The sequence below is a fragment of the Triturus cristatus genome, chromosome 3_2, assembly GCF_964204655.1.
Source record: "Triturus cristatus chromosome 3_2, aTriCri1.1, whole genome shotgun sequence".
Lineage (NCBI taxonomy): Eukaryota > Metazoa > Chordata > Amphibia > Caudata > Salamandridae > Triturus > Triturus cristatus.
This window is the reverse complement of record NC_140584.1, coordinates 387,511,463-387,537,847: the sequence shown is the minus strand read 5'-3', so window position 1 is coordinate 387,537,847 and position 26,385 is coordinate 387,511,463. Positions and strand designations below refer to the sequence as shown.

Genomic DNA, 26,385 nt, shown 5'->3' with positions numbered 1-26,385 from the left:
CAGAGGAAAGTCAGTGTCAGTCCCCTGATGCCCATTGACTGCATCATTGAAAATGAGCTCCCACTGACGATAAAAGATCTGGGGAGGGGTGATTACACAGCCACCAAAAAAAATTAGATTTCTATGGGTACTCTCCCTAAAGGTAGGCCAAGGTGGCCCACACAATGATTAAGCGGTAAAAGGTAGATGCCATCCACAGTTGAAGAAACAGTGAGCTAGAAGTTACCTCCTGTGAGAGGAGAGCACCCCAAGACTGACCCTGGTAATCCACTTCTGACCTGGAGCTGCTGCCTGAGCTAACACAGAGACAGAGGACAGGCCACTACATGACGTACACAGAGTGTGTCGCCTTTGAGAGGGACTGTGTGTACCTATTTGAAGCCCTGGACTGCCATATATCTGTTCAGACTCACGGTACAGACCCTGAACTGAAAGGCCACCTACAGGATGCCACTCCTGAGATTTCGGAAGAAAGAGTGGGAGGAGGGTGTCTATCACTGAGGGTAACCCCCCGTGAGAATCCTAAGACTTCAGAGAGACCTCAGGAGCAATGGGGAATGCCTTGCCAGCCCCAAGGCTGGAAGTGAGGTCCACCCAGTTTAGGGACTTCATCTGGCAGTGGATAGCCAGGTGGCTGGTTCCTCTCAGGTAATCTATGTTGGTTGTTCTTTTGGAGAAAACTTTCCCTGGGTTTGGGGAAGAAGTCTGACCTAGGGGGCAGAATGTCCCACATAACTTTGCTGGCCATGGTGATACTGTCCACCTACTGGGATGCATCTGTGACCGAGCAAGATTTAGGTGCCTCCTAGGTGGGGTCTGCAGGTAAGGAGGATTCCTCTTGGGAAAGGTTAGTAATGGAGGGGTCTCGGTAGGTTCAGATTCAAGTCCGACAGCAGAGGTGGTAAATCCTCTGTAGTCATCACCTGAGCATGGAAGTCCATTAAGGGATTGGTTATTCTACTGTAGTTCTCGGATGGAGAAGGGGCTAAGTAGGAAATCCACCTTTTCTGCGTGATCTCCATGTATTTTTCACTTTTTGCTGACTCTAACACGTTAACCCTGCTAACTAGTAGTAAAGTTCCTGTGTTCCCCCTTAACCATGGTTGAATTGGCAAACTCATAATTACTATATTTCACTTATATATTATACGTCCTGAGCATGTGGTACAATATGTACCCAGGGTCTGTAAGCTACATGTAACTATTGCAACCGCAGCACTTATTATGCCATCCAACAGAGTAACAGTGTGACATATGGCTTTGGGCCTACTATTGTTGCCTAAATCTGGCAATGTAAAAGCACTGTAGTTTATATTAATAGTTCACCCATTTTAGGCCTTGGAACCTGCAGGAAAGTGCCTCTTTTTACATGGTTAACACCCACTTTGTCTGATGTCTGATGGGATTTCTAACTGTAAATTCACTGGGTCTCTGCTAACCAGGTTCCCAGTGCCTAATCTCTTCCCCCACAACTGTACCTCAATTGGCAGAACTTAAGTTACCCCTATACGTTCCTATTAAATGGTACCCTGGTACCTAAGGCATGGGTACTGAAGAGAGTCCTCTGGGACTGCAGCACTGATTGTGCCACCCTAGGGCTACCTCACCAAGGCTATGCCCTCTGCCACTGCAGGCTGCGTGTATTGGTGCACGAAAATCCGAAGAGTTGACATGGCACACAGCCCTGTGTGTGATGCCTCCTATGTACTGCATAAGGTATAGGTTAGCTATCCCTACTGTCAGTCTTCAGCCCTAAGGCAGGGTGCACTCTATCCTATGTGTGGGTCCATCTGCATGAAGAGATAGGCCCCTACAATGTTCAGTCTATTCTGTGATGTTATAAGTGAACAGGAAAACCATAAAGAGTACATGGGCTGGATACTTATTAACATGAGTTTCCTAGCTCCATGATGGCTTCACTGATTTTTAAGGTGCTTGGTACCAAACATCTTGTCTTAATAAATCCTCACTGATGCCAGTGATAGATGTATTGATACATTCACACAGGAGGCCCTTTTAGAGGGTACCCTAAAAGCCTACTAAGGCCTGGTGTGGTTACTCACTGGTTTTCATCATTCTGCCACCACCAGACTTGTTTCTGACTTCATGGGGCGAGAGCCCATGCTCTTGAGAGGACAGAGATAAAGCCTGCTCTGGGCAGAGGTGTTGCACACCTCCTCCAGGACAGGATGGCCTTTCTGTATCTAAAGCTTCAAAGGCCATGACACCCTTGAAATCTAACCCAGGAAACTCTAGATAGTGGGGGGGGCCAAAAAAACCCTTTCCTGCTCCACTTTTGCCAGGAGGAAAGGCAGGAAAACTATCGAGACTAGGAGGTGTGCTCCTGCTTTTCCCTGTCCTTCTCCTGTCTTTACCTGTAATAATGTAATATGTGGGCCTGTATTTCTTTCCATGGTTGGGTTTATAGCCCTACTATGCCATCTAGTCTGGTCTGTATCTCAGTGGGCATTTTTTTTGAAGATGTTGTAGAAGATTGCAACATGGGGACCCGTGCCAGTCCAGGACTGTCTTGTCTCTGGTCCCCATTGTTCCCTCATTCTATCTAGGAAATCAGCCATGGTCTCCCAAGACTTCATGCTTTCTGCCATCAATCCTCATACCTCTGGGTGGTCAGGGAATATCTCCCTCAGGGCAGTCCATATCTGGTGTCTGAAGGAGTTGAATGCAGCCCCATCATGCTCGGAGTTAATCAGAATGACTGCGGGATGTGGGCTCAGGAAAATACCATGTGGGTCTGCTCGCTAATGAGGCTGCTGAGAAGACTTTTTATGTCGCCAATAGCTGTGTTTTTCCCAGAGCATGAGATCCACTTTCGTGTCCCATCCCTCAATGGGGGCAGTTTGCTCCCGAGTCCCTCATTGTCCATCTGTGCCCATGGGACAATGAGGGACTCGTTGGGTAGAGCGGTTACGTCGTATTCTTCCCGTTGTAGTGTTCCCATCTTCTCAGACATTCCTGCATGTAGGGGAAATTCCATCACAGATCTCCCCCTCCGTGCCGGATGCAGTTTTCTGGGACGGCCATATCCTCTGGTTCGAAGGATCCCTCCTCTGGCCAAGGTGTTTCATACTGGCCCTTCCCTTCAGTCCAGTAGGCCAGCAGATAGCAAAATGGTCATGAGTATTTCTTGGTTGGCCCCTCTAGTGTGCCAACGAACAGGTGGAGTGTGGATTTCTGTTAGGAGCCTCTCCTCTGAGTCTTCCCCAGGCTAATCCTCATGTGGAGCCTGGGACCTAGCAGTGACCTAAAGGTCTCATTCAGTATCAGGTGTCTAACCCTGCGTTTACCTGAGAACAATTCCCACAAGAGAGATGCCCAAACTTTCTTGGCTACCTTTCTACTGATACAAGCTCTCTCAAAAGCATAAACCACTTGGTGATATCATCACCATGTGTATATTTGAGGGCAACCCCTTTGAGGATTTTTGGGTTAAAAGATTCCTCTCTCTTCCTAGTTATAAAATTGCTGCCACCAGAGATAGGTCCTAGGCCCATCTAATTTCTCTGTTTCTTTATGTCCAGAAATTGAGCTTCTAAAGCTAACCTCCTGGTCAATATTTCTAGAACAAGCTCTTCCACTGAGGGCTTCTCTTTTTTGAGTGAAGGGACTCTGCAACCTCCTCAGAAGGGTTACCATTGATCTGGTCTTTAGTTGACACATATTCATCCACTGGATAATGTCTCTTATATTCTGCCAAAAGCCTTCTAAGCTTGTCAGTGGTAGCACGAGAGACAGTTTTAATGCCATAACGTTTACTGAGAGCCCTTAATTGGGAGTAGAATAACTCCATTTAAAGGGTCAGGTCGAGCCCCTGAGCCTGGTCCTCTGTGTCAGACATTATTTCCACTAAAGTTGGGACATTTTTGGAGAGATAAAAAAAAGCCTAAAAAAAAAAACTCTGTCCTAACTAAAGAAAAGCCATTTAAATTCTAACCACTAATTTTAGAGACTTAACCATGGGCTTAGTAGTTAATTTTAGAAATATTGAAAAATAGACTAATTGAAAAATACATCTAGCTAAAGACAATTTTTAGATTTATCCATGTGGGCACTTATTGACAAAGAGGTAGCAGTAAAGGTCAAAGTCGTAGGCCACTCCGCTGATCCACCAATATAGGTAGTTGGCTCTCTATATAGTGCAATAAAATGAAGTGCACTGTGCAGGGAGTCCATTGAGACCCAAATTGGTATACAGAGGCAAAATTAGATAATACTAAAGCTCTATTTGTGGTAGTGTGGGCAAGCAGTTAGGCTTATCAGAAGGTAGTGCTAAGCATGTGTTGTACTCACAGAGGCAAAAAATGAGACACAAACTCAAGAACAAATATGAGACCAATTTGCAAAAATAACACATTTTTATAAATATTTTTGAGCACCAAAATCAGTATGATTAGGCAAGTTTCAAAAATACAGTTGTAAACAGTTGCAGAACAAAGAACTTTAAACAATGTCAAGCATTACAGGGATGGGCAATGTAGAATACACTGCGGTAACCTGTGTCACCGTCAAACAGTTTAGACGGGCAGGACCATTGGTCAAAATAAACAGCGCTAACCTGTGTCACCTTCAGACACATTTAAAATTGCAGGCATAGCTGCATAGTTAAAGAACATAGCTGTCTGAGATAAAAGCACATTGGCTTCTGCAAGGCTTGTGCCAACGGGCAGTTGGAGTCATGTTTAGTCTGCTCTGCAGAGATTTTTGGGGACCAGCCCGAGTGGGACAGGCAGTTCTCGATTACCTTGCCCAGGGATGCTAGATACAGGGGCACATGGAAATGTCCACTACAGGGGGCAGGTATGCCACAGATACACTTCGTTGGTCTGTCGACGATTGTTGGTCATGCCAAGATGGTTTCTGCAACACAGTCAATGCCACAAAACAGGAGATGCAAAATCACAGGAGCGGGATTGTTTCCGATGTCGGTCGCAGATTTTGAGAAATGCCATCTTGTTGGAGTGAAGACTGAAGGGGTAGGAGGCTGAATTGGCTAACAATAATCCATGGATGTGGCAGATGTTGAACAGATGGCCCTCACAAGATAGAGGTCGTCGAGAGTGCAGTGGGGCTGGGAACTTTGGTGAGAGCCAGCTAACACTCTTGGGGGGGCTCTATACAATTCACTGTGGGACCACCACCTCGATGGGTCCAGTGGGGAGCACTTCAGTTGTTGTTTCGGATGTTGGTTGACCTGCGTCATGCAGGGGATTGATTCCACCAATACAAGGGACGTCCTGGTTCTTTGTCAAAGGCAGGCAGGGCTCGTGGGTTTCTGGAGTTCAGCAGCAAGACGAGTCAGCTTATGGTGCAGGAGCCAAAGACAACAGGCAGGCCTGCAGGGTTGGTGCCAGGTCAGTCACACGTCCTCTTCTCCTTGCTGTTTCATATCCTTTTTTATCCTAGGTAGGCAGGATCTGATTTTAGGGCCTATGGGTGCCACTTAAATACTATATTTAAGGGCATTAAGGGGAGCACCAGGTACTAGCCAATGGGCCACATACCCTTAGGGTGACTACACCCTCCTATGACCAGTTCAGTTGGGAAGTGGGCATAACCCTGACCATGGTTGGCTAATTCTTTCCAAGGCAAGATGGAGGAATTAGAAAAGTGGTGTCCACATCACTTGCCCCACCTTAGGGGTGGTGCTGGCTGAATGTGAGCACACCTCCTAATGTAACTAATATTCATGTTTGTCCTCTTGCCAAAAGTGGAGCAGGGCAGGGGGTTTGACATCCTTCAATAAGTGGAGATGATTAGGTTGCATTTCAAAGGTGGAATCACCTTTTAAGTTTCCCGCCTTGGAATGCCATTCTGGCCTGGAGGAGGTGTAAAGCAAAGCTGCACAGAGCAGGCATTGTTCCCAATCTCTGAGAGTGAAGGCTCTCACCTAATAACATCAGAAACATGTCTGGTGGGGCAGGCTGGCTAAGACTAGTCAGAGACCACACCAATGTTTGGTAGATTTTCATAGAGCACCTATAAGGGGCCCTCTGTGTGGATTTATTAATAAATCCAACACTGGCATTAGTGTGGCTTTATTAAGATGAGATGTTTGGTACCAAACATCTCTGGATACAGTGAGGCCATCATGGTGCTAGGGAACTCGTAATGACGTGTGTTCAGCCCATGACTCTTTATGGCTGGCCTGTGCCTTTACAATATCCAAGAATGGACTTAGATATTAAAGGGTCATATCTACTCTGACAGGTATGACCACACATGTGATATAGTGCACCCTGTCTTAGGGCTGGTAGGCCTGTAGTAGAGGTGACCTATCTATATCTCATGCAGTGTCTGTGGGCATGGCACACAGGGATGGGTGCCATGGGGAGTCTTCAGTTTTCTCTGCACCAAGACATGCAGCCTGCAACAGCCGTTTGCATGGTCTTGTTGAGGGGTCCCTATGTTGGCACAATTTGTGCTGCAACCCTAGTGGACACTTTTCAGTCCCAATGCCCTAGGTACCAGGGGTGCCATTTACTAGGGACTTACGGGGGTTGTAGAAGTTGGGCCAATCGGGTACAGTTTTGGGGAAGAGCTCTGGGACTGAGAACCTGGTTAGCTAGGACCCAGTGCACTTTCAGTCAAAATCACATCCTCTTCCAGGCACAAAGTGGAGGGTAACAATGTCAAAAGAGGCACTTTCCTGCATTGTGAAAACAAATATGTTGGATACCTACTATCCAAGAAGGAGTCCACTCCTTGAAAGTGTGTATCTTTATGATATACTTCAAAAATATAGATATAGAAAGAATGTAACAGAAAATGTAGATGATGTGAAATATGCAGTAGTTGGTATGCATGGTTGTTTGGTTTGACATATAAAAGAAAGTTTAATAAACTACAGAAAGCTTAGGTGCCAAACTCCTGTTAAAAGAGAGTTTTTCTATTTGCCACTTCAACAACTATATAAGACTAGGCATTCTGAATAAGACTTACTCAGATACTTTGACTGCTACGAAGAGGTGTTCAGTCACTCCCAACTACATGAAAATGTTAAATGATGAGATTGAACAGGAGGAAACAATTGCTGCAGAGATAGATAAGGACAGTTCACAAAGCAGCCAAAGTTCCAGACCTCTAAGTAAAGATCCTATTGGACAACCAATTATTGAAATTGAAGGAGCCATAGCCAAGAAGGAGGTGTAGACTGCATTGCAGCAACCAAGGCAAGTACTTGTTGATTTGGAGTAGTTAGGACAACTGAGCGACGAGCAGAAAGAAATATACATAGGTAAAAAAGAAATTAGAGCATGGATTCCTCCACTAGAGGAACGAATGTAAATGCTCAGCATTTAAGCCAGTACTATTATTTTCCAGTGGTCATGCTGGCACTGGGAAAAGCTTATTAATTGAAGTTATCACTGCTTACCTACAGAACTGGATTAGCTGCACACAATATTAAAGGACTCACTTTACATCGACTACTTAAGTTACCTGTAGAACATGACAACAAACTGGAGTAACAAAAGTTATTCGGTGAAGCTTGTCATGAAGAGGCATATTTACAAGCACCTATACCCACAGGAACGTCACTTTTAATGATGTTCCTCTGGCGAAAGTGGCTTCGCCTTCTTTACAAGGCAGCGTTAAGCCACTTAACGTGGCTTAATGCCACCTTGTCAATAAAGGCACCCTTTCACGCTATACTTAGCATGAACGGGATGGGCAATGGGAGTTGCAGTGTGCGTTCCTCCACAACACCCATTGATTTTGATGCTGCCTCATATTTACAAGTGTGGCGTAAATAAGAGGCAGCACCAAAAGTAAGTATGGGGAAAACCTGGTCTTAACATGGCAAAACTAAGAGACATGCATTATTTATCCTCGTTTTTGCTATTTCTATGTGTCCTGCATTGTGCAGCACGCATAGAAACAGCAAATTGCCATGAATGTTTGTTTATGTGAAAGAAGGTGTCCCTTTCTGCACATAAACAATCATTACAAAAATGACAATTTGCAACTTTTATATGTGCCGCACAATTCAGCACACATAGAAGTTACAAATCGCTATTCTGAATTGTTTATGTTGTACATAAACAATCATTCCCACAATGCAGGTGTTGTAATGCTAAAGTGTTGGGCCTTATAAATTATTTAAATTGATCTTGTTACTCTTAACCTCAAAATAACCTCAGCTACCATACTAAGGGCCTGATTACAATGGCGGGGACACAGCCACCGACAGGCTGCCGGTGGCAGCTTCCCCACCACCTTAAATTAACCAACTTTACCGCCCACCACATTTGGATGACAGGCGGCTGTGTGGCAGTCGGAGTGACTGACCGCCATGGATGCAACGGGCTCAAGGAGCCTGTTGGTCCATCGGAGGCTGAGTAATGCATACAATGGTGGCGGTGCCTACCAGGCACCTCCATAGGCATTACGATGTTCTTTACCGCCAGGCCTTTCATGGCAGTGAACCCGCCATGAAAAGGCTGGCAGAAACGGCCATTGGGACCCCTTAGTGGGCCATCCTTACTTTCTGGCCCGCAGACACAGGACCTGGGGGGCACCTAAGGTACCCCCTACATATCCCAGCACTATGTGGCAGGCACCACATGGCACCTGCCACATAGTGCAGGGATATGTGTGGTGGGTTTGTTTTGTATTGCAGAGGGTGCTTCACAGCCCAGCTCCCGCTGCAATACAAAACATGGGCAAAGCGACTACCACGGTGGTGGTCATATCCTAATTTGCCCTGTGGGACCGCCGCCTTGTAGGCGGGCGGTCCCAAATACAAAACGGTGTGGATGGACTGACTTCGGTCCACCATCGTAATTGGGCCCTTAATCTCTTAGGTCCTCCGATGGATCTTGTTCTGTGTTGAAAGGGACTAGGATATTTAGGGGATGAACATTCATCCTATGAGGACCTGCAATAAGATAGCTGTTAACATTAATTTATTACTGATGGAATTTCCCAGGTAATTCCACCTCAAGGTCAGTTGATTTTCAAGCAGATTAATTTGCCACAACAAAAAATGAAACTGAATCAGCAAAGTATTTTATCTCAATTTTCAATTAATTTTGATCAAATTTCAAATGTTTAGCATACAAATCTAATTTTAAGAATTTGAACAGATTTAATAAGTATTGTGAATTTCAATTTGTAGGGAGCTATCTTCCTCAGCTGAGGGATATTTTATCCTACGGAAGTGAGTTTTATAGGAAATCAATTATCTCTCATACAAACCCTATTGATGAAAGATCAGTAAATCACCGAATGACCAGTTCCAGTTAATGGACAGGATTGTCTGCCCTTGTCCATACTGCAGCATCAATGCCAAAGCTGTTTGTCGGAAACCTTCCAGCAGGACAGATTACACTACGCAAGCAAACCAGCCAGCAGCAAAATCAGTATTTCGTCACAGTTAGTGTTGCTTCTGGGACTCCACATCATCATTCTCTGTATCACAAGATGGGCAGAGAGGAGATAGACAAAATAGGAGAGGCCCCTGTCCAGAGTTTAGGCATTTATTCTCCATAGATTGCTTGTTTGCGGTCCTTGACTTCAACAAATTTGTCCGACCAGTCTGTCCCATTGGTCAGTTTCGATAGGATGAGATGATGTAGTAGGTATAAATATACAAATCTGTAAGAATTAAGGGGAATATTAACAAGTCGGCGCTATAAAATTATCGCCGCTTTTGCGGCTGTTTTCTGCCGAAAAGCGGCGATAATTTTATCACCTTATCAGCAAAGACACGCTATTGCGTGTTTTGCTGACTTAGCGCCCTTTTCCAGCACGCCTAACTTTGCATCGCTAACGAGATGCAAAGTAGGTGTGGCTGTGAAACCAACCAGGGAAAATATTGAGATATTAACAAGGAAGGGTAGCGATTATTTAAATCGCGATAAGGATGTCTTAACGCAGGAATTAATGTCTGTTAAATTCCTGACTAAGGCATACTTAACATTGGGGGTGGATTCTGTGGCTAAGACCACAGGCCCTATCATCTAGGATATCGCCGTTTTCCACCAGGTAAAACGGCGATATCCACACTATCTCTGGAATTTTTATCGCCTCGGCGATGCGCGTTTTTGATAACGCGCTAACCAGGCGATATATTCCAGAGATAGCCGGCGATATATATGCAAGCGCTAAGCGCGCTTTGCGATATGTATCGCCGGCCCTTGTTAATATGCCCCTAAGTAATCCATTACTTTTTACATTTTCCTCATATGATTGGTTGTGACATTTAGGAAGTAGACGAGTTCATGTTCCCATCCTTGTCAGTTCTTTCCTAAGCATTTGCTCTGAGAAGTAATAATTTTGTTGCAATTCCAGTCATGTAAGCTACAAACGTGACAGGAATTTTTGAGTGTTAGAGCACAAGTAGCAACTTTACGAAAGGTTCCCATAGGCTTCAGAATATTCAGTTCATAAGTTCATACTAGTACAAAAAGAAAGTTTTGAGGTCTTAATGAAACACAGCTTGTGCACAATGAATTTGTGCTAAAATATGAATCTCACAATATTGAATACAATGCATTAGTTCTTCAATTAGGCAGATTAATGATTTGCAATTACATTATGTAATTATAAGGTACCCCTAAAAAAAACAATTTAACACTTAATTATTTTTTGCAATATAAATTTGTATGTCTCCTAGCAATTTATAGGTTTTTATATTATTCAGGATTTGAAAGACACATTTAAAATAAACCTTTACATAGCACTAATTATTATAGCATCTATTTTTTCTCATCAATGTCAGTGCTCACATTACACATTTTGATGTTAATGACCATTTTCCTAACACATAAAATGACTTTATTCTCTTATATATAAATTTCTATATCATCGTTTGTTTACTAATTTCATCTATGTATAAAGAAAACGTGTCAATATAATTTGTTAAACTTCATATTAGCTTATTGACTGCTAAGTGTTATCAGATAATTACGTCTAACGTTCTGCATGCTTTTATGATGCAGTATCTAAATCAAACTTAATTTGTATATTTTTCTTAAACTTGGTAACCTAACACACATTTGACATTTTCGTCAATTAATGTCATCATTTATCCAGGGTTAATTCATAGAGATAGATGAAATATAACATCCATGTTCCATCAATTCCCCCTTAGATGGCGAATAGAACCACCACACTCTTATCTTTGCCATTATCTGATGTCACATTTATAAGGCGGATATCTTCATTAGTTTTAACCTAGTTTGTTCTACAGCCTTTAATTCATCAAAGTATCTACATTATCTCTCTTCTATTTCACCTTTTGCTTTCATTATCTTTATTGCTCCACTTTCATTCTCAAATTGTATACGTTTGCAATATCTGAATATTATTCGTACACCAATTATTAGTACGCCAATTAGTAGCAAAGTTAGTATGGGTGTTAATTTTTTCCCCACTCAACTACCTCCCAATGTCGCAAACCATTTTGGCACAGAGGTAAACCCTTTGCCAATCGATTCCCATACACCATCAGCATTTAAATCTGCCAAATCTTTTCCCAGATTAGTAATATTGCTGATATATTCCCTTAACTCTTTACTTTTGTCAGGGATATAAGTACAGCACTGTTGGACTTTCAGCATATGGCAGACTCCACCCTCCTTTGCGAGTAGGACATCTAATGGAAGTCTGTTTTGTAATACCATAGATCTGATAACAATCATTTCTTTATCTATGACAAGGAAACCTCCTGCTGTATCAGTTGATAAGCGATCAACTACAGGGGAGAGTTTTGAATTGGCAAGTACCACGCATCAGGCGTTAGCCTAATGCATTTTAATGTGGTAGTCTGCATCACCACATTAAAATGCACAATCACGCATTTTCAGCACCTCAGCCTGGCTGGCTGAGCCTGTTTGAACTGAAAAATAGTTTGCATAAAGTTACCACAACCGCTGCAGACACACTGCAGCTGCGTGGTGCAAGACTCATTGTGATACACCATCAGTGTCACGGCAGGCAGGGAGGGCTGGGGGCTGCACAGTGTCAGGGAGAGGCTAGAGCATGCTATGCGGTAGAGACGGCTGTACAGACTGTCAGAGCTTGCTACTCTGTTTATAGTATCAGCATTGTGAGGACTCAGGCCGAATTCTCTGTGCTACGTGCATCCGGTGTGAAACTGACAACACACTGAGAGGAGGGCCCAGCTTCATTTGGACTCCACGTTTTTTATGGTATTAGCCAGGCAGCAGTAGCATTATTCTTCTCCTCTGTGCCTGCACCCCCTGACATGGTGGCGAAGCAGCACAGCGGAACGCGTGTGCTCCTCTGCAAGAGGCACAACGAGTGCCGTGCAAGATGTTTTTGCGGCACCGGTTAGCAGAAAGAGCAGGAACACATGTATCTCACTTTTCTGCCCCCCCCCAGCATGCACAGACATGCATGTGTGCAAGGGAGTTAGAATCTTGTATATGCACAACGCACACTAGCTTAAAAGTGCCAGTGCTGGTTAGCCGCACCACCATTCAGTCGTAGGAGCTCAAATGCTTCTGACGCGTCGTCTGGATCATGACAGCAAATGAGCTACTGCCATATTCCCTAAGAGACAACCGGTGTGAACCTCGCTGGATACAATGTCCTGGATTATTGGCAAATGAAATGAAACATTTGTTCTTTTTGTGGCACCCACCGCATGCAGAGAGAGTGCGGGCTGGCATCATATGATCCACTAAGCGACTCATTGGCACTGTATGCTAGCCAGACTTCAAAAGAGTCTTCGGCGCGCTTGACTGATACCAGGTAACATGTTTTTTAATTTTCCCAAATCCTGCCAGAAAACAACGTGTGGAGGGTTCCCTAACCTTCTAAACTGCTGCCAACCAGAGCGAGTAACTCCTTAGAAGAGGAAACCTACTTGTGATCCTCTGTCCCGAAGGCCCAAGAAATGCTGTGCCCTTGTGTTTATTTGATATCAGCAGCATGGGTTTAACCATATTAGGTTAACAAAAGTGTAATGGCATGGGTGTGTAAGATGTGTTCAATGATAATTCCTTTACCTTTATATTTTTGGGAACATTTTAATACTGTATCCATCATGGTGAATTGGATTCCATCAAAACAGCTTTAAAGGGAATGCCTCCTTGTACAGGATTTCCTCCTTCTGCAGCTATGGTTCTATATCAAACATATCATTTAGTCTTTGTGTTGGAGCACAGGAAACATTTTACAAACTTGTGCAACCATGTATCATTTCTGGTTGTTTCTTATTGGAGGGATTCTTGTAAGAGATGTTGGACATGATGATCCACTCCTTCAGTGGTTTAATAGAACACCTCCTACATGGATGTTATCTCTTCACAAGCGACTGACTAATATAGGTGTAATATAGGTATTATAACTAACCGTATAGCACTGCATATCCGCTGGTCGAAGCACTTGTCCATGGTGGACGACACTTGTGCCTTGCTGCTATACCCATGCTCTTGCAGGTTATAAGCAGATACTTGTTCTGCTCACTCACTGAGGGCTTCTGCTGTTCTTGGCCTCCCATTCCACTAGTGGCAGTGTCCATATGTGGATAATGAAAACCCTACTCTTATCATACATGAGTGCACAGGTCCTACCCGTAGCTGTCTCCACAGTTTTATCCTACAGACAGGCTTCACCTTGCACACTCTGCAACCCTTTGCAAAAGTTTAGCTCTATTGCTATCACATTTCTGACTGCTACAGCGTGATGTTGGTGCCCGGAACGGTTATCTCATCAGTATCTTAACCTTTTATTGCAGGTGATTTGAGCTGTTCCCAGATATTTTAGTGCTTCCTATTGACAAACAGCTGTAATTTCTAATATTTAATTCTTTCCATGCACTACATTGCTTGATTTTGCTCGCAGGACAGTGTTACTCATAGCCGTTGAATTTCACTCATAATTACACTGAAATTATGAAAATGTCACACATAGCAATCTGAAACCTTGGCAGCTATGTATCCCCAGTTATTTCAGCAGCGCTTATTTCCCTTATTAAACAAGTGTGTTTAAATTCGTAGGTTCCACCAGCTTGACCCACATGTTAAATTTTGGGCAATACTATTCCCATATAGCAGCATCCATACCAGTGTTTTAGCAGCCTATAATAGGCATGTTTCCCACAAATATAGTTCACCTTTGGAAAAATAGGATCAGATCCTCTGAGATATAATCCCCAACCTCCCACAATTTGGACGGTGTTATCACATTCACTGGAACCAACCAATGTATTATTAAATTCAGTTTTATGTCTCAATATGCTTAGCTTTCCGTTATGTTGCCAATCCAGAGCCATAGCAGAGTGTGCATCACCCTTTTTAAATTCACCCCCGATAGGCTCAAGGTGGGATTTTTGACTGTGTTTCAGCCTTTTTCTTTATTTCCCAACGTCTATCCTCAACTACATTTATAAAATCCTTTTCTACTTTCTGTAAAGAGCAAGTTGTATTATTTCTATGCCCATATACTGTATCTATGCTTTGTGTAGGTTGGAAGAATTCACCCATTATTTCAGCAGTTTGTGCATGGTACAATATTTAGATTTTTCTTAATAGGTATTTTCAAGAAGATCAAATCATAATTTGAGTAATAATGTTGAGATTGCCCTTTCCAATGGAATAAACTGGTTAGTACACTGCAAGAAATGCCATAGGTAAGAGGTAAGGGATGGCAGGTCACTCCCTCTGATACCGAGGTAAGTAGCTGCATGCATACATAACAATCTGTAGCCTCCATAGTGTCTAAGTAGTCATGTAAAGACATTTAGAGAAAAATCATTAATAGACTAATCATGATGTAAAGTCTTGTCCGTTAGGTTATTATTTGCAATTTCACCATTCTTTTCTTCTAACGGTTTAGTAGCTGAAGTAGGGTTAACGTTATGCTTTACGTAGACATGATGAGGAATTTTTAAAACAATAATTAACAATATAAGGAGTATACAAAAAGCAGCAAAAAAGCAAGCAAATATGTGTTCACGTTTTCACGCTACCGGGCTTGGATCTCCCACCGCTCTAGAAAGGCAACTGATTTTTATCCTGTTGAATGTTGAGAATGCCTTGTAATGTAGGATCTCACAGCACGTATTCTTTACACTTCTTGGAACAAGATTTTTCTTTATTTTTTTTGCTGTTACAGTTCACGAGTTTCAAATTATTGGCATAATCTGGTGTATATTTGTCTCTTCAGTTATTCATGGGCCATTTCCTTTTGCTTTTCTGCCTTGTAAAATGTCCCCTTTCACAACAGTTCCTCAAGGTGGTTTTTATGAGTTCAAATCCTTGAAGCAAAATGATTGAAATGCTTTCTCCCAGTCATTTTTTGCTGCTAAATAAATCCACTCTGGTGCAGCATATCTCCAACTTGGTACTTTAGCTCTTTTAGTTTTTTTCTCACTGTAGCCTCATCATCGTCTGTGTCACTTTGTTCAGATTGACTTGAGACTTCGATCACAGTTGGGGGTATTTTGCCTTCTGCCAAGACTTGTCATAATCTGCTAGTTCTTCTGGGCCAATGGTCTTCACTTATTTCTCGCTTTTAGCTTACACTGTTCACAATAGCTGATTCACTTCCGCATGACCCCCGTTACCTGTAGGGACTGACTCACTCGAACCCTCTTTTGAACCAGTGCTTCAAGACCCAGTAGCTGGCGCCCCATCTATTCTGTGACTAACCTGATTTTGATGTCTCAATGTGACCACTGGCACATCCACTGCAGGTACAGCATTTTCAAGGGGACATGGGACTCGGTGAGTGTGGGCAGCGGGCACGCAGTTAGGCAGTCCAACACATTTGACAGCAGCTGTGGCAACAAGAATCACTTGATACGGCCCACTCCAACGAGGGTCAAAAACATTTTGCGCACGTTTCTTGACTAGTACCCAGTCACGAGGACACAGGTCATGGCACTGCTCCTGTTGTGGTAAATTGGAAGCTTTCCCAACCTGGTGAGACACATATCAGACCACATCTGCCAATCCTTTTCAGTAATCGAGTACCAAATCATCAGTTATATTCACTAGCTGATTTTCTGGGACTATACGCTGTCTCATAGCCCTCCCCATTATAATTTTATGTGGGAACAGTCCATTTCTTCTGTCTGGGATACTTCTCAAACTCATCAACACCAAGGGCAAAGAATCTACCCATTTCAGAGACGTGGATGCACACACCTTTGCCAATTGGGAGTTTAGTGTTCCATTCACTTGCTCGACCACTCCATATGTCTCTGGTTGGTATGTAAAGTGTAACTTCTGCTCACTGTGTTAGGCTGCACAAAGCATTCATACTGCCTCATTATTGAAGTGCGTTCCTCTATCTGATTCCAAAGATGTTGTAAATCCAAACCGTGGTATAAGGTCTCCAAGGTGTAGTTTAGCTACAGTTAAACTGTCATTATGCCTGGTTGGATAAGCTTCCACCCAACGAGAGAACAGACACACAATCACTAGAAAGTATTTTAGTCCATTGCAAGGAGGCATTCAATAAAGCCGAGCTGCATTCTAATAAAGGGTCCTCCAGACCTCCCTACATGACTCATTGTGACAAGTGTTTCCTTTACCACATTTTGTTAATGACTGTGAGACCGGCCTCACGGCGTATGCCCTCCCGATCATCCCGCCAACCTGCAACCACCCCCAAGACACGGCATCTCCGACTCCGGCCGCCCCAGCCACACAGACCCGAGGGCCGGCCAGAGTCCCCGACAGACTCGACACCCTACCACGCATGCCCGACCGAGGGAGCGGGAACCCCCGAGCCAGACCAAGAGGCGCCAGCCCAGCCGCACCTCGGATCACCTTCCCCCGGGAGGGCTCGATCGGCCACCAGGCCCCTGGGGAGCAGGCGCCTCGCCTGCCGAGCGTCTGGGGACCCTCCCAGACCCACCTGAAAAGACCAAAGAAACGAGCGGCAGGAAATCCCGCCGAACCCCCTCAGTCACCAAAGACCCCTCTCTGCGAGGACTCCGGACTTCAAAGGGCAGGGGGAGTATAACAGGGGGTGCCGGAGGGACGAATGGCAGAGAAGACCTGGAACCATCGAAGCCTGCTGACGCTGTCGCGGCCCCCGAATACCGAACTACCTAGGCCTGCTGAGTGACTCGCGGCCCCCAGCCATTGAACCATCTGAGCCCTGCAGACGAGATCGCGGCTCCCGAACTCCGAACCACCTGGGCCTGCTGAGTGACTCGCGGCCCCCAGCCATTGAACCATCTGAGCCCTGCTGACGAGATCGCGGCTCCCGAACTCCGAACCACCTGGGCCTGCTGAGTGACTCGCGGCCCCCAGCCATCGAACCATCTGAGCCCTGCTGACGAGATCGCGGCTCCCGAACTCCGACTACCTGTGCCTGCTGAGTGACTCGCGGCGCTCCCCTCAAGTCCGAATTGGCAAGAGATCGCCCAGAGAAACAACACCCTCCAGCTCGAGGATTGTGAGCTATCCGCAGGATACTTGGCAGAGACACTACCTTCAAAGACTGTCCCGCTACCCCCATTCCCCTACCACCGATTTGTAGTATCTTGTGCCGCTGATGTACTACTTACTCCTTGGATCATAAAGATCCCTTGAAACCTTCGATAAACGAACCTATCGTCCTACAAAGAATACGTGTGGTGTCCTTCTGTTCGTAGTGTGCGTTCAGAGTGTGCGCGCCTGGCTCGGCCTACTGGGGAGAGGTGGGTCACCGGGGTGGGCAAGACGTGTACCGAACCCCCCTCCGGCGGACGCCTTTCCAACAATGACATATTACACACCTCTGGCACAACACCTCTGCAACAACTCGAAATCGGGAGTTAAACCATGTCTGTCGGAAAAGACGCATCATAGCATCTCTTCCACCATGTGTAGGTCCATGGTAGCTTCTTGCCATTGGTGACAACAAACTATCAGGTGAGACTGGTCTCCCATCTCTGTACACCTACACCTCATCCTCTTGTCTTTGTGTGCAACCTACTTTTATCCACCCCTGTCTTTGGGTTTCTGAAACTTCATTTTGTAATGCTTTTATCTCATCCCATATTTCCATAACTGAAAATATCAGCATGTATTCTGCAACATTGTGTTGTTCTTTTAATGGATCCCCATTGAAGATGCACGACTTTAGGGTGCAATAGCACGTGGTCTCATTTGCATAGTGTCAGCACCTCTCATCGTACTAGTGGAATCAGAAGGTCAGTCGGTGTAATTTGGTGCAAAACAATACCAGAAAATAAGAAGACTGCGCAATGGAATACTCATTGGCACAGAAGAAACTCCAAAATGGCCAGCAAGGAGCAGCTTCCTGTGCAGCATACTAGTGTTCCAAAAAACCAAGACTGAGTTAGAACGTTGGGCGAGCGCTCCTTTGGAACCTCTCACTTCACTTGAATTACCTGAGGAAGAAGAAGCCGTTTCCCGTTTCTCGTCATGTGAAGATTAGTTTTAGGGTACTTTTGTCGAGTCACAAAGGAATTAAAACGGGGAACAACCTTTACAACGCAACTTTTACAACGCACTACACTTACAACGCATTTTTTACAACGCAACATCCACTACAACGCATTCCATTACATAGCATGACACTACAACGCATTTTTAAAAACTACCTTTACAACGCATTCCATTACAACGCATACTACCTTTACAACGCATACCATTACAACGCATAATATTACACTACACTATCCAACACTTTCCCTACTGTTGCACCCCCTGGAGTTAGAATAGTACTTTTTACCCCTATACTATCCAACACTTTCCCTACTGTTGCACCCCCTGGAGTTAGAATAGTAATTTTTACCCCTATACTATCCAACACTTTCCCTACTGTTGCACCCCCTGGAGTTAGAATAGTAATTTTTACCCCTATACTATCCAACACTTACCCTACTGTTGCACCCCCTGGAGTTAGAATAGTAATTTTTACCCCTATACTATCCAACAATTACCCTACTGTTGCACCCCCTGGAGTTAGAATAGTAATTTTTACCCCTATACTATCTAATACTTACCTTAAATGCAATTTAATATTATGCGTTGTAATGGTATGCGTTGTAAAGGTAGTATGCGATGTAATGGAATGCGTTGTAAAGGTAGTTTTTAAAAATGCGTTGTAGTGTCATGCTATGTAATGGAATGCGTTGTAGTGGATGTTGCGTTGTAAAAAATGCGTTGTAAGTGCATGCGTTGTAAAAGTGTGCGTTGTAACGACATACAACCAATTAAAACAACTGAAGATTTGGTGAAATGCAGATTCTGGTGGCCAAAGATGGCAAAAGATATCCAACACTTGCAAAATCTGTGCTCGGGAAAACACAGAGACATTCCCCAACAGGGTTATTGAATCCCATACCCAATCTACCCCATCCATGGCACACAGTGACATTAGATTTAATTGTAGACCTGTCGTCTAGTCAGTGTTATGACACCATTCTAGTCTGTGTAGATGCCTTCTCAAAAATGACCCATTTTGTTCCCTTAAAAGGAGTCCCAATTGCAAAGGTTTTAGTACACATCTTTAGTCAGAATTTAGTAAGGGCACATGGAATTGATTTGTTGATTTCAGATCGTGATTCTCAATTTGTGTCACATTTATGGAGGGCCTTCACTAAGAAACTGAATATAGACACTGAGGGCCCGATTCACAGAACTAACTTAAGCCAAAATCCTAAACTTACTACCATTTTGGTATTCACAGAAGGCACTTACTCATTTTGGTATTCACAGAAGGCACTTACTCATTTCGGTATTCACAGAAGTTAGGAGTCCTAACTTTAGGACTCCTAAATGCCTTCTGTGAATACCGAAAGTCTTAAAATTAGGGTTTTTCTCAGTTTAGTAGTAGTATAGTTAGGACTCCTAACTTTAGGACTCCTAAATGCCTTCTGTGAATACCGAAAGTCTTAAAATTAGGATTTTTCTCAATTTAGTAGTCCTAAATCTGAGTTTAGGACTACTAAATTGAGAAAAATCCTAATTTTAAGACTTTCGGTATTCACAGAAGGCATTTAGGAGTCCTAAAGTTAGGAGTCCTAACTATACTACTACTAAACTGAGAAAAATCCTAATTTTAAGACTTTCGGTATTCACAGAAGGCATTTAGGAGTCCTAAAGTTAGGACTCCTAACTTCTGTGAATACCGAAATGAGTAAGTGCCTTCTGTGAATAACAAAATGAGTAAGTGCCTTCTGTGAATACCAAAATGGTAGTAAGTTTAGGATTTTGTCTTAAGTTAGTTCTGTGAATCGGGCCCTAGGTATTCTACTAGTCATAACCCAAAAACTGATGGGCAGACTGAAAGATCAAATCAAGAATTAGAAGAATACCTCAGATTGTACTTATTAGACCAAGAAGTAGATTGTCAAGAATACTTGTGGGCAGCTGAATTTGCACACAACAATGTGAAAAAAGCTTTTACAGGTTATTCGCCTTTCTATTTGAATTCAGGCAGACATCCAAATCATGCAGTTAATTTCCAAGAAGTAGCAGTCCCAGCAGTAAAGAATTTAGCACAGCATATGGCTCACATATATAAATTAGCGACAGAGAATTTAACTAAAGCTAAAGAAAGTTATAACTTTTACGCTGACAAGAAAAGAAAAAAGGAACCTGATTTTAAGGTTGGGGGACGAAGTTTGGTTAAATACAAGAAACCTGAGACTTAAGGGCAATAGGAAGTTGCAACCTAGATTTATAGGACCTTATGTAGTGGAAAGAAGGTTGACCTATAAATGAAAGCTCCCAAAAGGTTTAAAGATATATCCTACCTTTCATGTGTCTTTGCTTAAAAAGGTCTCTAACAATCTAAGAAAAATCCTTCCCCCAACGCCAGTGCACACAGAGAAAGGGACAGAATTTGATGTGAAATGAATCTTGGATTCTAAAGTATCCAGAGGACAAATCTACTATTTAATAAACTTGAAAGGACATGGTCCTGAAGAGAGATTTTGGGAGTTATTCTCTGACGTTCATGCTCCACAAATTGTTAGAGGCTTTCATAAAACGTTTCCTGGCAAACCCAGGCTGGAAGGACCTTCCTTGCGAGGGGGTACTGTCAGAACCTCTCATCGTACTATTGGAATCAGAATGTCAGTCGTGTAATTTGGTGCCAAACAATACCAGAAACTAAGAAGGCTGCGCACTGGAATCTACATTGGCACAGAAGAAACTCCAAAATGGCCGGCAAGGAGCAGCTTCCTGTGCCGCATACCAGTGTTCCAAAAAACCAAGACTGAGTTAGAATGTTGGGCGAGTGCTCCTTTGGCACCTCACACTTCACTTTAATTACCTGAGGAAGAAGAAGCTGTTTCCCGGTTCTCGTCGTGTGAAGATTAGTTTTAGGGTACTTTTGTCAAGTCGCAGCGTTTAATTTCATCGTGCTTTCAGTATACATCTTGTGGTGAATAGCGTCTTTCCCTGGAGAATGTAAGTAAGGTTATTTCTGGGCAATTCCCTGTCAGAAAACTAGAGGGAGTGCTTAAATATCAACAGTGTCTTGCCATTGCGCATGTGTACATGTTTGTTTAAGCGTCAGCACAAGCAACTCAGCTTACTTTGTTAACTGCTTATCTCTTGTTATTTTTTCGGAAGGGAGCAGTGTTAAATAAGATGCTAGCAAGCAGGGCAGCGCACTGCATTTTTACCGAATGTTAATAGAGCACTTTTAATCTAAAGTCTCTGTTCCCTCACAAGTGGAAATTTAACATAGGAAACTTACCTTTTTCTGATACCCTAGAAATCCTTTCTCGAATCATCTGTTAGCTATGTCAGTTCATACCTAAAGAAAATAGAGAGTGCACATTAACAATAATATAATCTCTTGCTCACTAAAAAGAAGTATAATAGAAAATCCTTTAGTAAACAACATATCAGCAGCATCAATCAACTACAAAGATTCAACATTGGAAAAGCAGAAAGAAAAGAGGCATTGGTCAAGTCAAGAGTGGTTATGTAATTGTTTATGTAAATAATAATGTAGAGAGTGAAACTTAGAAGAAATAATAAAGTTTAGTTAATAATTGAAGATTATAATATGCATTATTGTTTCAGTTCTACCAAACCTTTTCCGAGACGAACACTCTGAAGACCACAATAGTGAGACATGTATTCAGAAGAAACAGAAAGGAACCAGAAGACTTGGCTGTTCTCTTCGCAATCCCCATCCCCTTTCCCGCCTTTGAGTTCCTCAGTCACTCTGGGTATATTTTAGATGATTGGGAGAATTGGAGAGGAGAACTGCGAAAAAGCACCATTCTGCTCCTGTGCATTGGGACAAATAAAGAACCTGACACATACCGTCCATCACATAATCCTTTCCTTGTCGATGGGCTGGGCATCTTATCACACCTTTCTGACTCCCTTCTCAATGTGATGTCCTAGGTAAAGGACGTCCCTCCTGCAGCACTGTATCTTTGCTGGTGACACCTTATTCTCACTCATTGCAAGATTATTTAGTAATGCATTAGTGTCACATACGCAAGCCTCCTGAGCACCTGATGCTATCAATATATTGTCAATGTACTGTATCAGAAAAGAGTGCTTTAGCATTACCAGTGACTCCAAATTATTTTTACAATATTTTACTGACAATGGAAGGACTCTCTGTATACCCTTGTGGAACTTGGCACCATGCCAAGACACAGTTTGCAAACCAGAAAGCAAATAAAAATTGGCTATCCAGGTGGAAAGGGATGGAAAAGGAGGCTTGACACAAAATAATGACAGAAAACCACTCAGCTTCACAAGAAATCTGATATAGTATCACGGCTGGATTTTTCTCAATTTAGTAGTCCTAAATCTAAACTTAGGACTACTAAATTGAGAAAAATCCTAATTTTAAGACTTTTGGTATTCACAGAAGGCATTTAGGAGTCCTAAAGTTAGGAGTCCTAACTATACTACTACTAAACTGAGAAAAATCCTAATTTTAAGACTTTCGGTATTCACAGAAGGCATTTAGGAGTCCTAAAGTTAGGACTCCTAACTTCTGTGAATACCGAAATGAGTAAGTGCCTTCTGTGAATAACAAAATGAGTAAGTGCCTTCTGTGAATACCAAAATGGTAGTAAGTTTAGGATTTTGTCTTAAGTTAGTTCTGTGAATCGGGCCCTAGGTATTCTACTAGTCATAACCCAAAAACTGATGGGCAGACTGAAAGATCAAATCAAGAATTAGAAGAATACCTCAGATTGTACTTATTAGACCAAGAAGTAGATTGTCAAGAATACTTGTGGGCAGCTGAATTTGCACACAACAATGTGAAAAAAGCTTTTACAGGTTATTCGCCTTTCTATTTGAATTCAGGCAGACATCCAAATCATGCAGTTAATTTCCAAGAAGTAGCAGTCCCAGCAGTAAAGAATTTAGCACAGCATATGGCTCACATATATAAATCAGCGACAGAGAATTTAACTAAAGCTAAAGAAAGTTATAACTTTTACGCTGACAAGAAAAGAAAAAAGGAACCTGATTTTAAGGTTGGGGACGAAGTTTGGTTAAATACAAGAAACCTGAGACTTAAGGGCAATAGGAAGTTGCAACCTAGATTTATAGGACCTTATGTAGTGGAAAGAAGGTTGACCTATAAATGAAAGCTCCCAAAAGGTTTAAAGATATATCCTACCTTTCATGTGTCTTTTCTTAAAAAGGTCTCTAACAATCTAAGAAAAATCCTTCCCCCAACGCCAGTGCACACAGAGAAAGGGACAGAATTTGATGTGAAATGAATCTTGGATTCTAAAGTATCCAGAGGAAAAATCTACTATTTAATTAACTTGAAAGGACATGGTCCTGAAGAGAGATTTTGGGAGTTATTCTCTGACGTTCATGCTCCACAAATTGTTAGAGGCTTTCATAAAACGTTTCCTGGCAAACCCAGGCTGGAAGGACCTTCCTTGCGAGGGGGTACTGTCAGAACCTCTCATCGTACTATTGGAATCAGAATGTCAGTCGGTGTAATTTGGTGCCAAACAATACCAGAAACTAAGAAGGCTGCGCACTGGAATCTACATTGGCACAGAAGAAACTCCAAAATGGCCGGCAAGGAGCAGCTTCCTGTGCCGCATACTAGTGTTCCAAAAAACCAAGACTGAGTTAGAATGTTGGGCGAGTGCTCCTTTGGCACCTCACACTTCACTTTAATTACCTGAGGAAGAAGAAGCTGTTTCCCGGTTCTCGTCGTGTGAAGATTAGTTTTAGGGTACTTTTGTCAAGTCGCAGCGTTTAATTTCATCGTGCTTTCAGTATACATCTTGTGGTGAATAGCGTCTTTCCCTGGAGAATGTAAGTAAGGTTATTTCTGGGCAATTTCCTGTCAGAAAACTAGAGGGAGTGCTTAAATATCAACAGTGTCTTGCCATTGCGCATGTGTACATGTTTGTTTAAGCGTCAGCACAAGCAACTCGGCTTACTTTGTTAACTGCTTATCTCTTGTTATTTTTTCGGAAGGGAGCAGTGTTAAATAAGATGCTAGCAAGCAGGGCAGCACACTGCATTTTTACTGAATGTTAATAGAGCACTTTTAATCTAAAGTCTCTGTTCCCTCACAAGTGGAAATTTAACATAGGAAACTTACCTTTTTCTGATACCCTAGAAATCCTTTCTCGAATCATCTGTTAGCTATGTCAGTTCATACCTAAAGAAAATAGAGAGTGCACATTAACAATAATATAATCTCTTGCTCACTAAAAAGAAGTATAATAGAAAATCCTTTAGTAAACAACATATCAGCAGCATCAATCAACTACAAAGATTCAACATTGGAAAAGCAGAAAGAAAAGAGGCATTGGTCAAGTCAAGAGTGGTTATGTAATTGTTTATGTAAATAATAATGTAGAGAGTGAAACTTAGAAGAAATAATAAAGTTTAGTTAATAATTGAAGATTATAATATGCATTATTGTTTCAGTTCTACCAAACCTTTTCCGAGACGAACACTCTGAAGACCACAATAGTGAGACATGTATTCAGAAGAAACAGAAAGGAACCAGAAGACTTGGCTGTTCTCTTCGCAATCCCCATCCCCTTTCCCGCCTTTGAGTTCCTCAGACACTCTGGGTACATTTTAGATGATTGGGAGAATTGGAGAGGAGAACTGCGAAAAAGCACCATTCTGCTCCTGTGCATTGGGACAAATAAAGAACCTGACACATACCGTCCGTCACATAATCCTTTCCTTGTCGATGGGCTGGGCATCTTATCACTGCAAGTTGGGCTGGCAATTTTTTTTTTTTTTTTAAACGTTTTTATTGTTTTTGCAACAAAGACAATCAACAGAAATAGAATCAGGCCGTATATATAGTACATTAGGAAATCACCGTGCACAGTCAAAATTATTTCAAATAGGCCCAGGTTGGATATCCGACAATCACCCGTACCGCCCACCCTCCCCTCCACCCCCAAGGCCTCCCTAGCCATCCGAATCAGAGGAGTCCTCATCAGAAAGAGGTGGTGGATCACATATGTTACCTCTATACTTGTTCCATGCTCCCCACACTCTGGCCCACTTACGAGGACAACCCCGCCTGACAAAAACGGAGCACTCAGCAAACATAGCCCTATCCATCTCGCCCTTCCACGTTGATAGCAACGGCGTCTCCACCGCTCCCCATTTTTGGGCTATGTTCCGTTTGGCCGTCATGTTCCCAAGCGTCACCCAGCCCTGCGCCTGACGATTGAGATCTGTGGGCTCCCACACATTCAAGAGGCAACGCCTGGGCTCAGGCAGCAATGACACCCCGCACACCTGTGACATCGTGCGCAGCACTCGCCTCCAGAATAACTGGAGAACGGGACAGTCCCAGATCAGGTGATAGAAGGTGCCCTCCTCCCCGCAACCCCGCAGGCAGAAGGGGTGCGGCGCTCTACCCAGTTTATGTAGCAAGCTCCTGGTGTAATATGAGCGGTGCAAAATACGAAGTTGCACCAACCGCAGCCTCGAGGGTATACCCGCCTCACGCGGTGAGGCCAACGCCTCCCGCCAGTCTGTGTCATCAAATTCGCCGACCTCGCCTGCCCACCTCTCCCTCAATAGTCCCATAGAGTCAGGCAAATTGTTGACCAATTTACGGTACGTAAAGGATGTGGCTCTCTTAGGCATGTATTCGGTCAATAACCTGTCCTCCAGTGGGGAGGCCTCCGGAATCGGCACACCTGGGGTTAACTACGTCGTCAGGGCATGTTTCATCTGTAGATAGCGGAACCATTCCGAGGGAGCTAGCTCGTATTGCTGCTGTAGGCGATTGAATTGAACCACCTCCCCTTTCTGCACCACATCGCCTACCACCGAGATCCCGATGGCATCCCAAGCATCGAAGCCCTTGCTGTCCCTCAGCCGCCCCAGTCGTTTTGTATCCCAGAGAGGCGTTAGTTTCGTCAGAACTCCCCGCCAACCCAGCCTGGCCTGCGCCGCATGCCAGAGAGATACAGTCTGTCGCAGGGGA

At 43.4% G+C, this 26,385-nt stretch overlaps 1 pseudogene; it reads right to left on the bottom strand.

Annotated features, from left to right (window-relative positions):
* LOC146857418 (uncharacterized) overlaps window positions 1–26,385 on the bottom strand; it is a 172,034-nt pseudogene that overhangs the window by 81,869 nt on the left and 63,780 nt on the right.